This window comes from Aegilops tauschii, chromosome 6 (assembly GCF_002575655.3).
Source record: "Aegilops tauschii subsp. strangulata cultivar AL8/78 chromosome 6, Aet v6.0, whole genome shotgun sequence".
Classification (NCBI taxonomy): domain Eukaryota; kingdom Viridiplantae; phylum Streptophyta; class Magnoliopsida; order Poales; family Poaceae; genus Aegilops; species Aegilops tauschii.
In genome coordinates this window covers 162,605,460-162,627,435 of record NC_053040.3, presented here as the reverse complement: position 1 = coordinate 162,627,435, position 21,976 = coordinate 162,605,460, and positions in this window count along the sequence as shown.

Here is a 21,976-nt window from a genome sequence, read left to right as displayed (position 1 = left end):
AGCAAAGATGTTTCAAAGGAGTCAAATGACAGTGTGAGAATTGTTCAAAATACTATTCTAAGAAATAACTATGGCTTATCCAACTTTGGGGTGAATGCGGTCACGGGATCCTAGTGTTAGAGTTAGTAAATTCGTTTAACCCGAGTAGAAGAGAGTTCAGAGTCCCAGAGTAAAGGTCGAGGAGTAAAAGATCCTAGTACCACCCAATGGCGACGTGGGCCCGTAAGACACACAACCATGTTAGTAAAAGTTTTGTAATGTCTAGACTCGACTTCGGCCAAGGAGTGTGGAAAGGGGGATTCCTACAGGCAGTCGGCTCTGATACCAACTTGTGACGCCCCCGATTCAATCATACACTAATCATGCACGCAAACGTGTACGATCAAAATCAAGGACTCACGGGAAGATATCACAACACAACTCTAAAACATAAATAAGTCATACAAGCATCATAATACAAGCCAGGGGCCTCGAGGGCTCGAATACAAGTGCTCGATCATAGACGAGTCAGCGGAAGCAACAATATCTGAGTACAAACATAAGTTAAACAAGTTTGCCCTAAGAAGGCTAGCACAAACTGGGATACAGATCGAAAGAGGCGCAGGCCTCCTACCTGGGATCCTCCTAACTACTCCTGGTCGTCGTCAGCGGGCTGCACGTAGTAGTAGGCACATCCGGTGTAGTAGGAGTCATCGTCAGCAGTGGCGTCTGGCTCCTGGGCTCCAGTATCTGGTTGCGACAACCAGGTAGAAAGGAACGGGGAAAAGAGGAAGGAAAGCAACCGTGAGTACTCATCCAAAGTACTCGCAAGCAAGGAGCTACACTACATATGCATGGGTATATGTGTAAAGGGGCATATCAGTGGACTGAACTGCAGAATGCCAGAATAAGAGGGGGATAGCTAATCCTGTCGAAGACTACGCTTCTGGCAGCCTCCATCTTGCAGCATGTAGAAGAGAGTAGATTGAAGTCCTCCAAGTAGCATCGCATAGCATAATCCTACCCGGCGATCCCCTCCTCGTCGCCCTGTTAGAGAGCGATCACCGGGTTGTATCTAGCACTTGGAAGGGTGTATTTTATTAAGTATCCGGTTCTAGTTGTCATAAGGTCAAGGTACAACTCCGGGTCGTCCTTTTACCGAGGGACACGGCTATTCGAATAGATAAACTTCCCTGCAGGGGTGCACCACATAACCCAACACGCTCGATCCCATTTGGCCGGACACACTTTTCTGGGTCATGCCCGGCCGCGGAAGATCAACACGTCGCGGCCCCACCTAGGCACAACAGAGAGGTCAGCACGCCGGTCTAAATCTTATGCGCGCAGGGGTCTGGGCCCATCGCCCATTGCACACCTGCATGTTGCGTACGCGACCGGAAGCAGACCTAGCCTAGTGGCGTTCCAGTCCAATCCGGTGCACGCCGCTCAGTCGTTGACATCATGAAGGCTTCGGCTGATACCACGACGTCGAGTGCCCATAACTTTCCCACGTAGTTGGTTAGTGCGTATAGACCAAATGGCCAGACTCAGATCAAATACCAAGAACTCGTTAAGCGTGTTATTTTGAAGTAACCGCGGACGCCGTCCAGGGCCAGGCCCACCTCTCGCCTAGGTGGTCTCAACCTGCCCTGTCGCTCCGCCACAAAGATCCACTCGCGGGTACTCCTACGAGCCGACCCGACTTTAGTCACCACAGGTGTCATGTATAGAGTATATAAGTATATACCCGTGATCACCGCCCAAGTGATCACGACCCGATAGTATAGCACAGCAGACGGACAAGAATGTAGGGCCACTGATGGAAAACTAGCATCCTATACTAAGCATGTAGGATTGCAGGTAAAGGTAACAACAGTAGTAGCAAGGACCAGCTATGCATCAGGATAGGATTAACGGAAAGCAGTAACATGCTACACTACTCTAATGCAAGCAGTATAGAGAAGAATAGGCGATATCTGGTGATCAAGGGGGGGGGCTTGCCTGGTTGCTCTGGCAAGAAGGAGGGGTCGTCAACAGCGTAGTCGGTCGGGGCACCAGCAGCGGCGTCGGTCTCGTAGTCTACCGGGGAGAAGAGGGGGAAGAAACAATGAATACAATGCAAACAAATGCATGGCGATGCATGACATGACAAAGCGTGATGCTAGGTGTGCCCAACGCGGTACTAGGTGATACCAGCAAAGGGGGGAAACATCCGGGAAAGTATTCCCGATGTTTCGCGTTTTCGGACAGATGGACCGGAGGTGAAATGTTGCAGGTTCACTATGCTAGGGACGTGTGGTGAACGAATGGGCTGCGTATCCGGATGTGTCTCGTCGTTCTGAGCAACTTTCATGTAGAAAGTATTTTCATCCGAGTTACGGATTATTTTATATGATTTTCTAAAGATTTAATCATTTTCTGGAATTACTTAAATTAACAGAAAAGGAATATGACGTCAGCATGACGTATGTGTGATGTCAGCAGTCAACAGTATGGTTGACCAGGTCAAACTGACACGGGGGACCCACCTGTCATAGACAGTGGGTTAAACAGAGTTCAAACTAATCTAATTTAGTTAGTAAAACTACTGGGCCCACCTGTCAGTGTCTATTTAACTAAACTAATTAGTTTTAATTATAAAAATGTTTATTTGGATTATTAACCGAAGGGGGGCCCACACGTCAGTGTCACTGGGCAGCCCAGTCAGCAGTTGACTGGGTCAACCCAGTCAATTGGGGCCCGCGGGGCCTGCTGGCAGTGACCCTGGGGTGGCCCCAGGTGTGCCACGTCGGCGGTGGCCGGCGGCTCGACGCCGGCGATGCCAAAATGCGGCGGAGGGCCTCGGGCCTCGTCGTATTTCTCCTACGGGCGACCATTTCGCGCGCGCTAGGGTGCGTTCGAACGAGCGGAGCAGCACGCGTCGAACTGCGGTGGTGGCCCGACCGGAAAAGGCCGGAGACGGCGCCGGCAAGCGGCAACGGCGGCGCCGGAGTTCGGGCACGAGCGGATCCGGCTATACCCAGCACGGCGGAGCGAGCTAGCTAGCGCTACGGAGCCCTACGCGCGTGCTGAGAACGACTGCGAGCTCGGGCGAGCTCATCGGTGAGCGTGGCCACGACGGCAAGGCGCACAGCGGCGACCAGAGCTCGGGCACGATGGCGAGCTAGCTACGACGCGCTAGGAGATTAACAGGGAGGAGCAGGAGGCGGAGGAGCTCACCGTGCGGCACGCAAGCAGGCCCGTGATAGCTTAGGAGCGCAGAGGTGGCCGGACACGACGGCGGTCACCGGCGACAGGGAAGATGGGGACGAGCTTGATCCTGACCGTGCGGTGCTCCTCGAGCTCGATGGCGAGGCGTAGACGAGGTAGAGGATGACGGCGGACGCCTACAGCATGTCGGGGGTGCAGGGCAATGACGGTGGCCGCGGGAACGACAGAGAACGGCGGCGAGCACGCTCGGGCAGTGGGGAAGGAGGGAGCGGCGTGGATCTAAGGGGAGAGGGAGAGGCGCAGAGGCCGAGAGGGAGAGCGGGGGCGAGTGGGAGAGGGGTCGAGGAGGCGGGGGCGCTGGCGACCTTATCCTCTCCAGCGTCGGTGCCGGCGAGGTGGTCGGGCGGGAGCGCACCCCTGTTCCGACCCGGGTCGGGGGAACAGGGAAAGGAGGCGGCAGGGGGAGGCGGGCCGGGCCGGCTGGGCCGGTCGGCTGGCTGGCTATTAGCTGGGCCGTCTGGTCCAGTGAGGGGGGGGGGGTTCTTTTTCTTTTCTTTTCTGTTTACTTCACTTTAAAATACTTAGGCACTTTCTAAAAAAATGTATTCTCCACAATAATTACCAGTGCAATATTTGGCACCCACCGAACATTTTTGTTTTGACTTTTGAAAACTTTGGGTGTTTGTCACTAATTCATTTTTTTGAATTTGAAATGTTTTGAACTAACACTTGATTAGCAACAGTAACAGAGATGACATGGCATCATCAGGAGAGTTTTACTGTAGCCTAATTATCCGGGCGTTACACCCGGCAAGACGCTTGCCGGGGAAGACCACAATGCTGCGGCAAGACCCTGGCCGGGACCCCGGCAAGGCCCTTGCCGGAGACGCCTACGGGGCAGCAACAGGGCCTGCGTCTGCCAAGACTCCACCACCGTCCCCATGCAGCTGTCAGCTCGACCAGCTGAGCAGGTACCTGCGTGGCGACGAGCGGCCCCCACGACCGACTCGGCAAGCACCTGCGTGGTGGCATGTAGGTCTTCGTGAAGGCTCCACCACCGTGCCAGCCCAGCAGCCAGCCAACGTGGCACCACAACGCCTCGTCAGCCCGGACGCGCGTCGCTGCCAGGCAAGGCGGCGACAGCTGGGACGTGCTTCCTTGTCGTCCCCGATAAAGTGAGAGGCGCACGTCGACAGCGCATTAAATGTGTTTGTCCGACGGTGCCAGAGGATAGACTCATCCACTGTACACCTTTCCACCTCCTGTGTGCCACTGTGGCAACCCCTTTTTGTCTATAAAAGGAGGCCCGAGGTGACCAGGAGGAGGATTCGGATCTTCTGGGCAAGTTACACCCCGTAGCTAGCTCAAGAACACTTAAATACATACACCAGAGCAGGACTAGGGTTTTATGCATCCTCGCGGCCCGAACCTGGGTAAACGATATGTGTGCTTCCTGCCAGACCCGCTCTTTGCACAACCCCGCGCCCGCCAACCGTAGAAGGGATCCCAGTGATTCCATAGGTGTCATTTCCTCCGACATCTTTGGCGCGCCAGGTAGGGGGCACAGTTGTGAGAATCTGGTCTAGCGGTTAGTTTAGCAGTTCTTCATCGCCATGGCTCCCAAGAAGAAGACGATCACGGTGATCGGCTCGTCGGGAGCCGAACGGCCCGTACCGGTGCGGGCGAGCAGCAGGCCGGTCACGGACAGAACGCGAGCCGCGGCTCGTGAGTGATACGTCTCCAACGTATCTATAATTTTTTATTGTTCCATGCTATATTATATTCTGTTTTGGACATTATTGGGCTTTATTATACACTTTTATATTATTTTTGGGACAAACCTATTAACCGGAGGCCCAACCCAGAATTGCTGTTTTTTGCCTATTTCAGAGTTGCGCAGAAAAATAATATCAAACAGAGTCCAAACGGAATGAAACCTTCGGGAACGTGATTTTCGGAACGAACGTGATCCAGAGGACTTGGACCCTACGTCAAGACATCAGCCAGGAGGGCATGAGGTAGGGGGCGCGCCTACCCCCCTGGGCGCGCCCTCCACCCTCATGGGCCCCATGTTGCTCCACCGATGTACTTCTTCCTCCTATATATACCTACGTACCCCCAAACTACCAGATACAGAGCCAAAAACCTAATTCCACCGCCGCAACCTTCTGTACCTGTGAGATCCCATCTTGGGGCCTTTTCCGGAGCTCCGCTGGAGGGAGCATCGATCACGGAGGGCTTCTACATCAACACCGTAGCCTCTCAGATGATGTGTGAGTAGTTTACCTCAGACCTTCGGGTCCATAGTTATTAGCTAGATGGCTTCTTCTCTCTTTTTGGATCTCAATACAACGTTCTCCCCCTCTCTCGTGGAGATCTATTCGATGTAATCTTCTTTTGCGGTGTGTTTGTTGAGACCGATGAATTGTGGGTTTATGATCAAGTTTATGTATGAACAATATTTGAATCTTCTCTGAATTCTTTTATGTATGATTGGTTATCTTTGCAAGTCTCTTCGAATTATCAGTTTGGTTTGGCCTACTAGATTGATCTTTCTTGCAATGGGAGAAGTGCTTAGCTTTGGGTTCAATCTTGCGGTGTCCTTTCCCAGTGACAGTAGGGGCAGCAAGGCACGGTATTGTTGCCATCGAGGATAACAAGATGGGGTTTACATCATATTGCATGAGTTTATCCCTCTACATCATGTCATCTTGCTTAAAGCGTTACTCTGTTCTTATGAACTTAATACTCTAGATGCATGCTGGATAGCGGTCGATGTGTGGAGTAATAGTAGTACATGCAGGCAGGAGTCGGTCTACTTGTCTCGGACGTGATGCCTATATACATGATCATACCTAGATATTCTCATAACTATGCTCAATTCTGTCAATTGCTCAACAGTAATTTGATCACCCACCATAATACTTATGCTCTCGAGAGAAGCATCTAGTGAAACCTATGGCCCCCGGGTCTATTTTCTATCATATTAATCTTCTAACACTTAGTTATTTTTATTGCCTTTTATTTTACTTCGCATCTTTATCATAAAAATACCAAAAATGTTATCCTATCATATTTATCAGACTCACTCTCGTAAGTGACCGTGAAGGGATTGACAACCCCTTTATTGCATTGGTTGCGAGGATTTATTTGTTTGTGTAGGTGCGAGGGACTCGTGCGTGGCCTCCTACTGGATTGATACCTTGGTTCTCAAAAACTGAGGGAAATACTTACGCTACTTTGTTGCATCACCCTTTCCTCCTCAAGGGAAAACCAACGCAGTGCTCAAGAGGTAGCAAGAAGGATTTCTGGCACCGTTGCCGGGGAGGCTTACGCAAGGTCAAGTCAAGATTTGGACTCCCGACAACGAGCCATTTCTGGCGCCGTTGCTGGGGAGTCTACGCAAAAGTCAACATACCAAGTACCCATCACAAACCCTTATCTCCCGCATTACATTATTTGCCGTTTGCCTCTCATTTTCCTCTCCCCCACTACACCCTTGCCGTTTTATTCGCCCTCTCTTTTCCGCTCGCCTTCCTTTCGCCATGACAAAATCAAAAAGGGTTGGGGTTTCTCTCCCGAGTTTTAGCACTTTAGACAATCCTGCTATTTTATCTAAACTCATAAATGGAGATACTATGGAAAAACCTGCCGGAGTTATCAATGAGAATCTTAATAATTTTGATGAAGATGATTATAGAATTTTTCATTATTTACTCGATGAAACTTTGAAAGATGCTTGGGATAGGCTGTTAAGGATCCAGGCTAGCTATGTACCCCAATATCAAATTGAGGTTTACTTGAAAAGCTTTTATGTTGGGTTGCCCGCTTCGTTCAAACAAGTTTTAGATTCTATTTTTGAAGAGGGTTTTCTTGAAGGGGACCCCATAGATACCTATGAGAAGATGAAAACTATATTTGGGCACCCCATCAATGAGAAAGTTGAATCCACATCTCTTTTGCTCTCTTACCAAAACGAATCTATCAAAGAAATGAAAGCTAGCCTAGATGCCAATTTCCGCAACGTGCTTAATCTTTCTTCTACCATTAATAGCCACATGCTTTATCAAAATAGAAAGATTAATTCCATAGATAACAAGTTTGCTCTTTTCTTCCCTAAAACCAAAGATGGCAATACCTAGATCTATCCTTGCTTTTATGCCTAGCTAGGGGCGTTAAACGATAGCGCTTGTTGGGAGGCAACCCAATTTTATTTGTAGTTTTTTGATTTTTGCTTCTGTTTAGGAATAAATCTTTGATCTAGCCTCTGGTTAGATGTGTTTTTATGTTTTAATTAGTGTTTGTGCCAAGTTAAACCTATAGGATCTTCTTGGATGATAGTTATTTGATCTTGCTGCAAATTGCAGAAACTTTCTGTTCACGAAAATAATTGTTAAAAATCACCAGAACGTGATAAAATATTGATTCCAATTGCTGCTGATAAATAAACAAAGTTTCTAGGTCTTCCTATTTTGGCTGAAGTTTTGGAGTTCCAGAAGTTTGCGTTAGTTACAGATTACTACGGACTGTTCTGTTTTTGACAGATTCTGTTTTTCGTGTGTTGTTTGCTTATTTTGATGAATCTATGGCTAATAAAATAGTTTATAAACCATAGAGAAGTTGGAATACAGTAGGTTTAACACCAATATAAATAAATAATGAGTTCATTACAGTACCTTGAAGTGGTGTTTTGTTTTCTTTCGCTAACGGAGCTCACGAGATTTTCTGTTAAGTTTTGTGTTGTGAAGTTTTCAAGTTTTGGGTAAAAGATTTGATGGATTATGGAACAAGGAGTGGCAAGAGCCTAAGCTTGGGGATGCCCAAGGCACCCCAAGATAATCTAAGGACACCAAAAATCCAAAGCTTGGGGATGCCCCGGAAGGCATCCCCTCTTTCGTCTACTTCCATCGGTAACTTTACTTGGAGCTATATTTTTATTCACCACATGATATGTGTTTTGCTTGGAGCGTCTTGTATTATTTGAGTCTTTGCTTTTTAGTTTACCACAATCATCTTTGCTGGACACAACTTTTGAGAGAGACACACATGATTCGGAAATTATTAGAATAATCTATGTGCTTCACTTTTATCTTTTGAGCTATATAGTTTTTGCTCTAGTGCTTCACTTATATCTTTTAGAGCACGGTGGTGGTTTTGCTTTATAGAAACTATTATTCTCTCATACTTCACTTATATTATTTTGAGAGTCTTAAACAGCATGGTAATTTGCTTAAATAATCCTAATATGCTAGGTATTCAAGACTAGTAAAAAACTTTCTTATGAGTGTGCTGAATACTAAGAGAAGTTTGATGCTTGATGATTGTTTTGAGATATGGAAGTAGTGATATTAAAGTTGTGCTAGTTGAGTAGTTGTGAATTTTAGAAATACTTGTGTTGAAGTTTGCAAGTCCCGTAGCATGCACGTATGGTAAACGTTATGTAACAAATTTGAAACATGAGGTGTTCTTTGATTGTCTTCCTTATGAGTGGCGGTCGGGGACGAGCGATGGTCTTTTCCTACCAATCTATCCCCCTAGGAGCATGCGCGTAATGCTTGGTTTTTGATGACTTGTAGATTTTTGCAATAAGTATGTGAGTTCTTTATGACTAATGTTGAGTCCATGGATTATACGCACTCTTACCCTTCCATCATTGCTAGCCTCTTCGGTACCGTGCATTGCCCTTTCTCACATTGAGAGTTGGTGCAAAGTTAGCCGGTGCATCCAAACCCCGTGATATGATACGCTCTTTCACACATAAACCTCCTTATATCTTCCTCAAAACAGCCACCATACCTACCTATTATGGCATTTCCATAGCCATTCCGAGATATATTGCCATGCAACTTTCCACCGTTCCGTTTATTATGACATGCTCATCATTGTCATATTGCTTTGCATGATCATGTAGTTGACATCGTATTTGAGGCAAAGCCACCGTTCATAATTTTTCATACATGTCACTCTTGATTCATTGTTATCCCGGTATACCGCCGGAGGCATTCATTTAGAGTCATACTTTGTTCTAGTATCGAGTTGTAATCATTGGGTTGTAAATAAATAGAAGTGTGATGATCATCATTCATAGAGCATTGTCCCAAAAAAAAGAAAAAAAAGAGAAAGGCCAAATAAAAAAAGGAAGGCCCAAAAAAAAGGGACAATGCTACTATCCTTTTTCCACACTTGTGCTTCAAAGTAGCACCATGATCTTCATGATAGAAAGTCTCTTGTTTTGTCACTTTCATATACTAGTGGTAATTTTTCATTATAGAACTTGGCTTGTATATTCCAACAATGGGCTTCCTCAAATGCCCTAGGTCTTCGTGAGCAAGCAAGTTGGATGCACACCCACTTAGTTTCTTTTGTTGAGCTTTCATGCATTTATAGCTCTAGTGCATCCGTTGCATGGCAATCCCTACTCCTTGCATTAACATCAATCGATGGGCATCTCCATAGCTCATTGATTAGCCTCGTTGATGTGAGACTTTCTCCTTTTTTGTCTTCTCCACATAACCCCCATCATTATATTCTATTCCACCCATAGTGATATATCCATGGCTCACGCTCATGTATTGCGTGAAGGTTGAAAAAAGTTTGAGAGTACTAAAGTATGAAACAATTGCTTGGCTTGTCATCGGGGTTGTGCATGATGAGAGCATTCTTGTGTGACGAAAATGGAGCATGACTAAACTATATGATTTTGTAGGGATGAACTTTCTTTGGCCATGTTATTTTGAGAGGACATAATTGCTTAGTTAGTATGCTTGAAGTATTATTACTTTTATGTCAATATTAAACCTTTATCTTGAATCTTTCGGATCTGAATATTCATACCACAATTAGGAGAATTACATTGAAATTATGCCAAGTAGCATTCCACATCAAAAATTCTGTTTTTATCATTTACCTACTCGAGGACGAGCAAGAATTAAGCTTGGGGATGCTTGATACGTCTCCAACGTATCTATAATTTTTGATTGTTCCATGCTATTTTATATTCTGTTTTGGACATTATTGGGCTTTATTATACACTTTTATATTATTTTTGGGACTAACCTATTAACCGGAGGCCCAGCCCAGAATTGATGTTTTTTTGCCTATTTCAGAGTTTCATAGAAAAAGAATATCAAACGGAGTCCAAACGGAATGAAACCTTCGGGAACATGATTTTCGAAACGAACGTGATCCAGAGGACTTGGACCCTACGTCAAGACATCAGCCAGGAGGGCACTAGGCAGGGGGGCACGCCTACCCCCTGGGCGCGCCCTCCACCCTCGTGGGCCCCACGTTGCTCCATCGACGTACTTCTTCCTCCTATATATACCTACGTACCCCCAAACTACCAGATACGGAGCCAGAAACCTAATTCCACCGCCGCAACCTTCTGTACCCGTGAGATCCCATCTTGGGGCCTTTTCCAGAGCTCCGCCGGAGGGGGCATCGATCACGGAGGGCTTCTACATCAACACCGTAGCCTCTCGGATGATGTGTGAGTAGTTTACCTCAGACCTTCGGGTCCATAGTTATTAGCTAGATGGCTTCTTCTCTCTTTTTGGATATCAATTCAATGTTCTCCCCCTCTCTCGTGGAGATCTATTCGATGTAATCTTCTTTTGCGGTGTGTTTGTTGAGACCGATGAATTGTGGGTTTATGATCAAGTTTATGTATGAACAATATTTGAATCTTCTCTGAATTCTTTTATGTATGATTGGTTATCTTTGCAAGTCTCTTCGAATTATCAGTTTGGTTTGGCCTACTAGATTGATCTTTCTTGCAATGGGAGAAGTGCTTAGCTTTGGGTTCAATCTTGCGGTGTCCTTTCCCAGTGACAGTAGGGGCAGCAAGGCACGGTATTGTTGCCATCGAGGATAACAAGATGGGGTTTACATCATATTGCATGAGTTTATCCCTCTACATCATGTCATCTTGCTTAAAGCGTTACTCTGTTCTTATGAACTTAATACTCTAGATGCATGCTGGATAGCGGTCGATGTGTGGAGTAATAGTAGTAGATGCAGGCAGGAGAAGTCTACTTGTCTCGGACGTGATTCCTATATCCATGATCATACCTAGATATTCTCATAACTATGCTCAATTCTGTCAATTGCTCAACAGTAATTTGTTCACCCACCGTAATACTTATGCTCTCGAGAGAAGCCTCTAGTGAAACCTATGGCCCCCGGGTCTATTTTCTATCATACTAATCTTCTAACACTTAGTTATTTTTATTGCCTTTTATTTTACTTCGCATCTTTATCATAAAAATACCAAAAATATTATCCTATTTCCACCGCCGCAACCTTCTGTACCCGTGAGATCCCATCTTGGGGCCTGTTCCGGCGCTCCGTCGGACGGGGCATTGATCATGGAGGGCTTCTACATCAACACCATAGCCTCTCCGATGATGTGTGAGTAGTTTACCTCAGACCTTCGGGTCCATAGTTATTAGCTAGATGGCTTCTTCTCTCTCTTTGGATCTCAATACAAAGATCTCCTCGATCTTATTGGAGATCTATTCGATGTAATCTTCTTTTGCGGTGTGTTTGTCGAGATCCGATGAATTGTGGGTTTATGATCAAGTTTATCTATGAACAATATTTGGATCTTCTCTGAATTCTTTTATGTATGATTGGTTATCTTTGCAAGTCTCTTCAAATTATTAGTTTGGTTTGGTCTACTAGATTGATCTTTCTTGCAATGGGAGAAGTGCTTAGCTTTGGGTTCAATCTTGCGGTGTCCTTTCCCAGTGACAGCAGGGGCAGCAAGGCACGTATTGTATTGTTGCCATCGAGGATAAAAAGATGGGGTTTATATCATATTGCATGAGTTTATCCCTCTACATCATGTCATCTTACTTAAAGCATTACTCTGTTCTTATGAACTTAATACTCTAGATGCATGCTGGATAGCGGTCGATGTGTGGAGTAATAGTAGTAGATGCAGAATCGTTTCGGTCTACTTGTCACGGATGTGATGCCTATATACATGATTATACCTAGATATTCTCATAACTATGCTCAATTCTATCAATTGCTCGACAATAATTCGTTTACCCACCGTAATACTTATGCTCTTGAGAGAAGCCACTAGTGAAACCTATGGCCCCCGGGTCTATCTTCCATCATATTAATCTTCCAACACTTAGCTATTTTTATTGCCGTTTATTTTACTTTGCACTTTATTTCTCTTTATCATAAAAATACCAAAAATATTATCTTATCATATCTATCAGATCTCACTCTCGTATGTGATCGTGAAGGGATTGACAATCCCTTTATCGCGTTGGTTGCGAGGTTCTTATTTGTTTGTGTAGGTGCGTGGGACTTGAGCGTGATCTCCTACTGGATTGATACCTTGGTTCTCAAAAACTGAGGGAAATACTTATGCTACTTTACTGCATCACCCTTTCCTCTTCAAGGGAAAACCAACGCAGTGCTCAAGAGGTAGCACGCGCCCAGGGGGTAGGTGCACCCCCTGCCTCGTGGCCTCCTCGTTGATTGCTTGACATCCACTCCAACTCCCCTGGATCACGTTTGTTCCAAAAATCACGCTCCCGAAGGTTTCATTCCGTTTGGACTCCGTTTGATATTCTTTTTCTGCGAAACACTGAAATAGGCAAAAAACAGCAATTTGCACTGGGCCTTGGGTTAATAGGTTAGTCCCAAAAATAATATAAAAGTGTATAAATAAGCCCATTAAACATCCAAAACAGAATATATAATAGCATGGAGCAATCAAAAATTATAGATACGTTGGAGACGTATCAAGCATCCCCAAGCTTAATTCCTGCTCGTCCTCGAGTAGGTAAATGATAAAAAACAGATTTTTTGATGTGGAATGCTACTTAGCATGTTCTTCAATGTAATTTTCTTTATTGTGGCATGAATGTTCAGATCCGAAAGATTCAAGATAAAAGTTTAATATTGACATAAAAATAATAATACTTCAAGCATGCTAACCAAGCAATTATGTCTTATCAAAATAACATAGCCAAAGAAATCTTATCCCTACAAAATCATATAATTTGGCTGTGCTTCATTTTCGTCACACAAAATGCTCTCATCATGCACAACCCCGATGACAAGCCAAGCAATTGTTTCATACTTAGCCTTTTCAAACTCTTTCAACTTTTACGCAATATATGAGCGCGAGCCATGGACATAGCACTATGGGTGGAATAGAATATAATGATTGAGGTTGTGTGAGAAGACAAAAAAGGGAGAAAGTCTCACATTGACGCAGGTAATCAACGGGCTATGGAGATGCCCATCAATTGATGTCAATGCAAGGAGTAGGGATTGCCATGCAACAGATGCACTAGAGCTATAAATGTATGAAAGCTCAACAAAATAAACTAAGTGGGTGTGCATCCAACTTGCTTGCTCACAAAGACCTAGGGCATTTTGATGAAGCCCATCATTGGAATATACAAGCCAAGTTCTATAATGTAAAATTCCCACTAGTATATGAAAGTGACAAAATAGGAGACTCTCTATCATGAAGATCATGGTGCTATTTGGAAGCACAAGTGTGGTAAAAGGATAGTAACATTGTCCCTTCTCTCTTTTTCTCTCATTTTTTATTTGGGCCTTCTTCTCTCTTTTTTTTGGTCTCTTTTTTTTCGTCCGGAGTCTCATCCCGACTTGTGGGGGGATCATAGTCTCCATCATCCTTTCCTCACTTGGGACAATGCTCTAATAATGATGATCATCACACTTTTATTTACTTACAACTCAAAGATTACAACTCAATACTTAGAACAAAATATGACTCTATGTGAATGCCTCCGGCGGTGTACCGGGATATGCAATGAACCAAGAGTGACATGTATGAAAGAATTATAAAGGTGGCTTTTCCACAAATACGATGTCAACTACTTAATCATGCAAAGCAATATGACAATGATGATGCATGTCATAATAAACGGAATGGTGGAAAGTTGCATGGCAATATATCTCGGAATGGCTATGGAAATGCCATAATAGGTAGGTATGGTGGCTGTTTTGAGGAAGATATAAGGAGGTTTATGTGTGATAGAGCGTATCATATCACGGGGTTTGGATGCACCGGCGAAGTTTGCACCAACTCTCAAGGTGAGAAAGGGCAATGCACGGTACCGAAGAGGCTAGCAATGAGGGAAGGTTGAGAGTGCGTATAATCCATGGACTCAACATTATTCATAAAGAACTCACATACTTATTGCAAAAATCTACAAGTCATCAAAACCAAGCACTACGCGCATGCTCCTAGGGGGATAGATTGGTAGGAAAAGACCATCGCTCGTCCCCGACCGCCACTCATAAGGAAAGCAATCAAAGAACACCTCATGCTTCAAATTTGTCACATAACGTTTACCATACGTGCATGCTACGGGACTTGCAAACTTCAACACAAGTATTTCTCAATTTCATAATTGCTCAACTAGCACACCTCTAATATTACCACCTTTATATCTCAAAACAACTATCAAGTATCAAACTTCTCTTACTATTCAATGCACTTTGTAAACTACCATGCTGTTCTAAAGGACTCTCAAAATAATATGGACGCATGAGAGATCAATAATTTCTATAAAATACAACCATCATCGTGCTCTAAAAGATATAAGTGAAGCACTAGAGCAAAATTGTTTAGCTCAAAAGATATAAGTGAAGCACATAGAGTATTCTAATAAATTCCGATTAATGCGTGTCTCTCTCAAAAGGTGTGTACAGCAAGGATGATTGTGGTGAACTAAAAAGCAAATACTCAAATCATACAAGACGCTCCATGCAAAACACATATCATGTGGTGAATAAAAATATAGCTCCAAGTAAAGTTACCGATGGACGAAGACAAAAGAGGGGATGCCTTCCGGGGCATCCCCAAGCTTAGGCTTTTTGGGTTGTCCTTAGATTTTACCTTGGGGTGCCTTGGGCATCCCCAAGCTTAGGCTCTTGCCAGTCCTTGTTCCATAATCCATCAAATCTTTACCCAAAACTTGAAAACTTCACAACACAAAACTTAACAGAAAATCTTGTGAGCTCCGTTAGCGAAAGAAAACAAAACACCACTTCAAGGTACTGTAATGAAATCATTATTTATTTATATTGGTGTTAAACCTACTGTATTACAACTTCTCTATGGTTCATAAGCTCCGATACTAGCCATAGATGCATCAAAATAAGCAAACAACACACGAAAAACAGAATCTGTCAAAAACAGAACAGTCTGTAGTAATCTATATCAAACGCAAACTTCTGGAACTCCAAAAATTCTAAAATAAATTGCTGGACGTGAGTAATTTATCTATTAATCATCTTCAAAAAGAATAAACTAAATAGCACTGTCCAGTAAAAAGTTGTAGCTAATCTGGTGAGTGCTAAAGTTTCTGTTTTTTACAGCAAGATTGCAAAGATTTCCCCAAGTCTTCCCAAAGGTTCTACTTGGCACAAACACTAATTAAAACACAAAACCACATCTAAACAGAATCTAGATGGATTATTTATTCCTAAAAAGAACCAAAAAGTAAAAAACTAAAATAAATATGGGTTGCCTCCCAACAAGCGCTATCGTTTAACGCCCCTAGCTAGGCATAAAAGCAAGGATAGATCTGGGTATTGTCATCTTTGGGATGCAATCCATAAGTGGCTCTCATGATAGATTCATAAGGTAATTTTATTTTCTTTCTAGGAAAGTGTTCCATGCCTTTCCTTAATGGAAATTGGAATCTAATATTTACTTCCTTCATATCAATAATTGCACCAATCGTTCTAAGGAAAGGTCTACCAAGAATAATAGGACATGAAGGATTGCAATCTATATCAAGAACGATGAAATATACGGGCACATAATTCCTATTTGCAACAATAAGAACATCATTAATTCTTCCCATAGGTTTCTTAATGGTGGAATCCGCAAGGTGCATGTTTAAAGAACAATCATCAAATTCACGGAAACCTAGCAAATCACACAAAGTTTTTGGAATTGTGGAAACACTAGCTCCCAAATCACACAAAGCATAGCATTCATGATCTTTAATTTTAATTTTAATAGTAGGTTCCCACTCATCATAAAGTTTTCTAGGGATAGAAACTTTCAATTCAAGCCTTTCTTCATAAGATTGCATTAAAGCATCAACGATATGTTTAGTAAAAGCCTTATTTTGACTACAAGCATGCGGAGAATTTAGCACGGATTGCAACAAGGAAATACAATATATTAAAGAACAATTATCATAATTAAATTCCTTGAAATCCATTATAGTGGGTTCATTGCTATCTAAAGTTTTGACCTCTTCCATCCCACTTTTACCAAATTTTGCATCAAGATCTAAAAACTCCGAATCATTGGGACGCCTTTAAACTAAAGTTGACTCATCTCCAGTCCCATCATTATCAAGATTCATATTTCAAAACAAAGATTTAATAGGGTACACATCAATTCCTTTTAGATATTCATCTTTATTATCATGGAAACTAGAAGAACACGCTTTTACAAAGCAATCTTTCTTAGCACGCATCCTAGCGGTTCTTTCTTTGCACTCATCAATGGAAATTCTCATGGCTTTGAGAGACTTATTGATATCATGCTTAGGTGGAATAGATCTAAGTTTCAAAGAATCAACATCAAGAGAAATTCTATCCACGTTCCTAGCCAATTCATCAATCTTAGGCAATTTTTCTTCATGCAAAGCATTGAAATTCTTTTGAGAAATCATAAATTCTTTAAAACTAGTCTCAAAATCAGAGGGCATCTTATTAAATTTTCCATAAGAGTTGTTGTAGGAATTACCATAATTATTAGAGGGATTACTAGGATACGGCCTAGGATTAAAATTTCCTCTATAAGCGTTGTTACCAAAATTGTTCCTACCAACAAAATTCACATCCATAGATTCATTATTATTCTCAATCAAAGTAGACAAAGGCATATCATTGGGATCAGAATAAACACTCTTAATAGCAAACAATTTCATAAGTTCATCCATCTTGCCACTCAAAACATTAATCTCTTCAATTGCATGCACCTTTTTACTAGTAGATCTTTCAGTGTGCCATTGAGAATAATTAACAATAATATTATCTAGGAGTTTAGTAGCTTCTCCTAAAGTGATTTCCATAAAAGTGACTCCCGCGGCCGAATCTAAAAGATTTCTAGAAGCGAAATTCAATCCGGCATAATTTTTTTGTATAATCATCCATAAATTCAAACCATGTGTAGGGCAATTACGTATCATTAATTTCATTCTCTCCCAAGCTTGTGCAACATGTTCATGATAAAGTTGCTTAAAGTTCATAATATCGTTTCTAAGAGAGATGATCTTAGCGGGAGGAAAATACTTAGAGATAAAAGCATCTTTGCACTTGTTCCAAGAATCAATACTATTTTTAGGCAAAGACGAAAACCAAGTTTTAGCACGATCTCTGAGTGAAAAGGGAAATAGCTTCAATTTAACAATATCATTGTCCACATATTTCTTCTTTTGCATATCACACAAATCAACAAAGCTATTTAGATGGGTAGCGACATCTTCACTAGGAAGGCCGGCGAATTGATCTTTCATGACAAGATTCAGCAAAGCAGCATTAATTTCACAAGATTCAGCATCGGTAAGAGGAGCAATCGGAGTGCTAAGAAAATCATTGTTGTTGGTATTGGCAAAGTCACACAATTTAGTATTATCTTGAGCCATCATGACAAGCAATCAATCCAACACACAAGCAAATAAGAAGCAAGCGAAAAAGAGGCAAACGGAAAGAGAGGGCGAATAAAACGGCAAGGGTGAAGTGGGGGAGAGGAAAACAAGAGGCAAATGGCAAATAATGTAATGCGAGGGATAAGAGTTTGTTGTGGGTACTTGGTATGCCTTGACTTGTGCGTATACTCCCCGGCAACGGCGCCAGAAATCGGCACGTTGACGGGAGATCAAATCTTGACTTGACTTGGCGTAAACCTCCCCGGCAACGATGCCAGAAATCCTTCTTGCTACCTCTTGAGCACTGCGTTGGTTTTCCCTTGAAGAGGAAAGGGTGATGCAGCAAAGTAGCGTAAGTATTTCCCTCAGTTTTTGCGAACCAAGGTATCAATCCAGTAGGAGGCCACACACAAGTCCCTCGTACCTACACAAACAAATAACAACCTTGCAACCAACGCGATAAAGGGGTTGTCAATCCCTTCACGGCCACTTGCAAAAGTGAGACCTGATAGAGATGATAAGATTTTTTTTTTGCTATTTTTATGATAAAGACTAAAAGTAAAGAAAGCAAAATAAACGGCGATAGAAATAGCTTGTTGACGGGAGATTAATATGATGGAAAATAGACCCAGGGGCTTCTCTCAAGATAGCATAAGTATTACGGTGGGTGAACAAATTACTGTCGAGCAATTGATAGAAAAGTGCATAATTATGAGAATATCTAGGCATGATCATGTATATAGGCATCACGTCCGCGACAAGTAGACCGACTCATGCCTGCATCTACTACTATTACTCCACACATCGACCGCTATCCAACATGCATCTAGAGTATTAAGTTCATAAGAACAGAGTAACGCATTAGGTAAGATGACATGATGTAGAGGGATAAACTCATGCAATATGATATAAACCCCATCTTTTATCCTCGATGGCAACAATACAATACGTGCCTTGCTGCCCCTGCTGTCACTGGGAAAGGACACCGCAAGATTGAACCCAAAGCTAAGCACTTCTCCCATTGCAAGAAAGATCAATCTAGTAGGCCAAACCAAACTGATAATTCGAAGAGACTTGCAAAGATAACCAATCATACATAAAAGAATTCAGAGAAGATTCAAATATTGTTCATAGATAATCTTGATCATAAACCCACAATTCATCGGATCTCGTCAAACACACTGCAAAAAGAGTTACATCGAATAGATCTCCAAGAAGATCGAGGAGAACTTTGTATTGAGATCCAAAGAGAGAGAAGAAGCCATCTAGCTAATAACTATGGACCCGAAGGTCTGTGGTAAACTACTCACACATCATCGGAGAGGCTATGGTGTTGATGTAGAAGCCCTCCGTGATCGATGCCCCCTCCGGCAGAGCACCGGAAAAGGCCCCAAGATGGGATCTCACGGGTATAGAAGGTTGCGGCGGTGGAATTAGGTTTTCGTGGTGCTCCTCGATGGTTTCGGGGTATGTAGGTATATATAGGAGGAAGAAGTAGGTCGGTGGAGCCACGAGGGGCCACGAGGGTGGAGGGCGCGCCCAGGGGGGTAGGCGCGCCCCCTGCCTTATGGCCTCCTCGTTGATTGCTTGACATCCACTCCAAGTCCCCTGGATCACGTTTGTTCCAAAAATCACGCTCCCGAAGGTTTCATTCCGTTTGGACTCCGTTTGATATTCTTTTTCTGCGAAACACTGAAATAGGCAAAAAAACAGCAATTTGCACCGGGCCTTGGGTTAATGGATTAGTCCCAAAAATAATATAAAAGTATATAAATAAGCCCATTAAACTTCCAAAACAGAATATATAATAGCATGGAGCAATCAAAAATTATAGATACGTTGGAGACGTATCACGCGCTCTTCCCTGGGTGTGCGCGACGAGCAGCGTCACCACGCTGGTGACCCCGGCCGCCGCCGTGGGAAGAGTCCTGTGCATCATTCGCGGGACGGAGGAGGCTAGCATGCCCACCGAAGTGCTGGAGAAAATGGCGCGCAGCCGCCAGGCCGTGATAGAGCTCCTTCCAACGTGGTTAGAAGTAGGAGCGCACCACGGTCCACGCAGCTTTCGCCGCCACTCACGCCAGCAGAAGCTTTGGCACGCGTGCAGCTGCTCCTCGACTTCCCTCCTGTCGCGGAAAAGCTCGACGAGTGGAGAGCCACCATCCGGAGCCTCGTCGCCGTCGCCAACAAAGATGAACCGCGACCGGCGGGGCCCTTGGGCCGACGCTCCGTCGAGCCACCACATGCCAGCGGTGGGAAGACCGGAGGTGCTGCAGCCACGGTGCACTCTCCTCCCCCACGCCAGTTGCTACGGGTGTCGGTCCGTCGCAATGACGCTTGTGATAACATCTCCATAGCGTCGTCCGACCCACGGACCCACCGCAATCAACGCCAAGTTCTTCGGGAGCGAGCCCATGAAGACGCTCGAACCACCATCGAGCGCCGGCGCGACACACGCCACCATTCAGATAAGCGGGCAGGGCCCGCTATGGACCACCCAACACCGGGAGGCTCCAACGGCCTACCTTACGAGGTGGGTTGCCCAACCTTTACCCGTGAGCTACAGCAGTTCTAGTGGCCGTCCCACCGCACGTTCAAGCCCGATGTCGGCGAGAAGTACAACGGCAAGACCCATCCGTCAGAGTTCCTCAGCATCTACACCATCCCGATGCAAGCTGCTGGAGCTCGCGACGACAAGGTGCTTGCCAATTATTTCCCGTTGGCACTGAAACCCAATGTCATGTCTTGGTTGATGCACTTGCCGGCGGATTCCATTTCTTCTTGGTCGGATCTGTGTCATGAGTTCGTTGGTGCCTTCACTGGAGGCCACCAAGCTCATGGCCAGGCCAGTGATTTGCATATCATTCCCCAGAAGGAAGGGGAAACCCTGTGCAAGTACATACAGAGGTTCAGCCGGGTGCAGTACAACATCCCAGATGTTCATCCCGCCGCCGTGATCAGCGCGTTCCATCAGAATGTGCGCAACCGCAAGATGCGTGAAGAGCTGGCGATGAACAAGGTTAAAGATGTGGCCAAACTTTATGTTCTGGCTGATAGATGCGCCTGGGCTGAAGAGGGAAGGAAGTACCCCGGCGAGGACGCCGGCGCGGAAACCGACTCTACGGACGAAGACACCGCCGCCCCGGCGAAAAAGGGCCGGCGCCGCAACAGGAAGCGTAAGGGCAAGGCCGTGCTTACCGTCGATCCGACGACACCGGCGCCGCCAAGAAGGCCAAGGAAGACGACCCCGGCAAGGAGATTGCCGGATGCGCCGCTTGCCGGGCCTTGGCGACTGCTGACAAGCCAGGGGGCTCCTACAAGCAGTATAGCAAGATCCACCGCACCAAGGGCCACGACCTCCAGAACTGCCGACAGGTCAAGCTGCTTGCGGAAAAGCAAAAAGCCGAGTATGAGAGGCGGGACAAGGAGAAGGGTCAGGATGGTGCCGAAGGGTCCGGCAAGAAGCGTGGCAGCCAAGGAGGCCGCGGCGGCAAGGATAACCAGCAAGAGAGGCCCGCTCGGGGCCGCGACAAGAAGCAGGAAGATGATGATCATGACAAGGACGACGAGTCCAGCGAGCAAGAGTTTCAGAAAGCTACGGAGGCCATGTGCGTCGATGGTGGCGCCTCGCTGCATACTTCTCACCGCCAGCTCAAGCAGTGGGCGCGTGAGATCACAGCAGCGGAACCATCGCTCGACGCTCAAAGGCCACTAAAGTGGTCCAGCACGCCTATCATTTTTTATGCCGAGGACCACCCTGATCGCATGACTGCGGTTGGGTGTTTGCCGTTGTTGGTTTCACCAACAATACGCAACCTCAAGGTGACAAAGATGCTAGTTGACGGTGGGGCCACTCTGAACTTGATTTCGCCCGTTGTGATCGAAAGGCTGCAGATCCCTGATGGAGACCTCAAGGAGACGGGCACGTTCCAAGGGGTCAACCCCGGGAGGAGTCGGCCAAAGGGTAAAGTCACGCTGCCTGTGACGTTTGGAGGCGAGTTGAACTACAGGACAGAGAGGATTGTCTTCGATGTAGCCGAGATCCCCTTGCCCTACAACGGGATCCTCGGCCGCCCGGCACTAGCCAAGTTCATGGCGGCATCGCATTA